A 3,181-nucleotide genomic window follows, 5' to 3' on the forward strand; every position below is an offset into this window, starting at 1 on the left:
GTTAGGCTCCCTCAGAGGCGGCCCGGGCCGCATTATCAGGCCTCCCCTGCCCGCCCCCGGCAGCATAAGCACCATTCCGAAACGCGACGTTTGGTTACAAAACACGTATCAAAACAGTTTTTATTTCACAGCTTCTTAAACGCACAAGTTGACGGGGGGGAGGGGAAATAAAAGTACATGGAACGGTCTAAGCCAGATTCATAAATAACATAGACAAAAAAAAACATAACAGTATTTATTTTTTTTCCTTTCCTTCCCTACACGAGAACGTCGAGCCTCTTGTCGAGAACTGCAACACCTGCCCCATTAGGAGTGCTCTGGGCACAGATGAAGCTGAGGAGGGTTTGGGTCCCGTTTATTAATAGGTAATGCAGTAATAGTCCTTCGCCACATGGTGGCAGCTTTTAGGTGAAATGATTAATACTGCCACAAAGGAAGAACTGAACGGGGCTGGAAGCTACGCACTGGAAACAAAAATAAACACATATACACAGCTACTGTATCGCTCCAGGACTGATCCTGCAGAGACAACACAAAAGAGGTACTCATTGACAAGCTGCATCTGGCTGCTGTTGGCCCAAAGCACTGCTTGTGCTCCTTTCCAACATCGCTGCCTCACTGCGCTGTCGCATCTGCCTGCACCCCACACAGCCTCCAGGCTCAGCACCACTGCGTGGGCCTCAGCCAATGTTTAGAATTACTTTTAAACAGCATTTTGTCAATTAATACTCCTAATCCGAATCTGTTCTTCTGAAGAAAAACAAAACAGCAAACCACACCAAAATATAACCAAAACCTTACCCATTTATGATGGTAAACAATAGTTCCCATTTTGCAAGAGGAACTCCAGCCCAAACACCCACTGCAACTAGACAAACTTCCACTGAATACAGACTGAACTGTTCCAAAAATAAATGCGTTTTTTCCCCTATATGGGGAGAAAGTTAATTGTTAAAGAAAACTCTTCATACACTAAGTAGAAAAAAATCTCCAGAGACATTCTCCAACTTCATTTTCACTAAGCAAAGTGGTCTATGAATTTCTGGACATACCACCTGAAAAATTTCTTTGATCAATTTCAGTTCTTCCTCCTTACCCATGAACACAGGGAGCAGTGGACCACTTCAGCTGTGCTCACGTCTGTTCACTAATTCCAAGGCTCACTATATATTTTTAGCACTTTGTTATTAATTGCATGCAAGGACAGTTATATTCAGTAGAAAGTTGAACCAGTAGGCAATTTTAAAACCCTTCTGTTAGATAATTGGCAAGCCTACCTTATTACCTGCCATCTCATTTACAAAGACTGGAAAGTCCTTCTGTGTTAAAGAGAAGCCAGAAGCATATTAAATTTACACAAATAACTTGAAGCTACGTACAGCTGAACACAGTTACAAAGGAGTCAATAGTCAGTGTGGTTATTACATATGAAAAGTACAATTTGAGCCCTACATAAAGAGGAAGGAGCTCCAATACACTTTGCTGCAACTCTAATGAAGCAAAATTAGCTTCAGGCAAAACATGGCTGAAGAACAAAGATTCAACTTTGTTTTTGCCTACAACATCTAATACAAGGAACAGAAATTTACATTACTTTACATACTGGATAGCAGGTACCCATACCTCAATACAAGGTGTAGCATTTCCATTTAGAAGTCAAACAATTACAAATTCAAAAAATTACAAATTTCTCAGTCTTAATAGCCAAGCATCAGTTTTGCTTCTTGCAAATGGACACAGCTATCTGTAATATAATATTGCTTCAGAAAATAAAACCAAGAGCCAATATCACAGAAGGTTCCACATGTAATCAAAGCTCATTCTCAACCTGGATATTTTAAGAACAAATGAAGGAATAGTCAATGGTCAAAGAACTTATTAACCTCTGTGTAAGCAGTGGGGTGCTGCCTGACACCAGCTGGTAAGTAGCTGTTCAGATGTGCAACAAATGCTAGTATTATGAGGACCATCACAGTGATACAATGCTTGGAAGAACGGAGTAAAAAAAGTAGCATTTTCAATATCAAGCATGCTTTTTGTCATTGGCTTGGTTTGGCAGAAATAGCATTACTGACTTACTGACTTAAGTACTTGCTCAGAGCATGTAAGACCATATATAATACAGTCCTACTGGAAAAGGTGCTTAGTTCAGACTATAGAACTCAGAAACAAATCAATGTAAGAAATTGTATTTTTAGACCAAGTTGCTCTTGGTCAAAAGCACTCATCTTTCATTTAAGAGTGAACTGGGCTGGTAATCACCTTGCTGCAACTACCTAGTTCAACAGGTGGTGTTTCATGACACATTTCAAAACAATCTTTAAATAAAATGTATGTCTTTTAAGATATTATAGTTAACTAAATTGAAACAGCAACTTCAGTCGAGTTATAGATAGTATAGGACAGATGCCATGGGTATCACTAGTGCAGATATACTGGAATTGTTTTCCTTATATGCAAGGCCAATGCAGGTAAAGAATAAATGGCTATATAAATTCAGGATTCTCTATGAAATAACATAACTAACTTAAAAAGTACTGGTACCAGACCAGCCAGTTTTAGGCACATCTTTAAAAAAAAATAAAGTATGTGTTCCATTAATGTAAAAATGCAAGAAGACTCTTGGAAACATTTGGACTTTATGGTGCACTGGAATGGAAGTGATGCTTCCTTTAGTTTCAAGGAATAAAATAAAAGCTTAAAAAAAAGAAACAATACCATAGGATTCTTCATAGGGAAGAACACTTTTAGTAAAACTGAAAAGATAAATAAGGAATAATCAGCAGCCATGACAGCTGACTGGTGAATATTTGTGCTTTAAATGTCCAAAACAAAATGAAGTTCAACATCTCTTCTCGTACCATCTCCCAGACTTCACATGTGTGTCCATAATGCAAACCTCAACAGTTTGAAAACACGCTGCAGACTTGAGAGCTAGAGCTGGCAGGATGCTCCCAGGGCACAAAGGCCAATGGCAACGTCAGCAGCAGAGCTCCAGCTGCCAGCTGGAGTGTAGCTTTGGTTAAGACTGTTGTGTGAGCCGTCTGTAGTGAGGTAACACTTGGTTTTCAGGAAGATAGAGAGCCAGTTCCAAAGCTACAAGGACAGTGAATTCAAAACCAATAAGATCTCTTCTGTTGAATCTGAATCTCTCTTCTAATTTCTATGACAGTGAGAAATA

The sequence above is a fragment of the Meleagris gallopavo genome, chromosome 22 (assembly GCF_000146605.3).
Source record: "Meleagris gallopavo isolate NT-WF06-2002-E0010 breed Aviagen turkey brand Nicholas breeding stock chromosome 22, Turkey_5.1, whole genome shotgun sequence".
Lineage (NCBI taxonomy): Eukaryota > Metazoa > Chordata > Aves > Galliformes > Phasianidae > Meleagris > Meleagris gallopavo.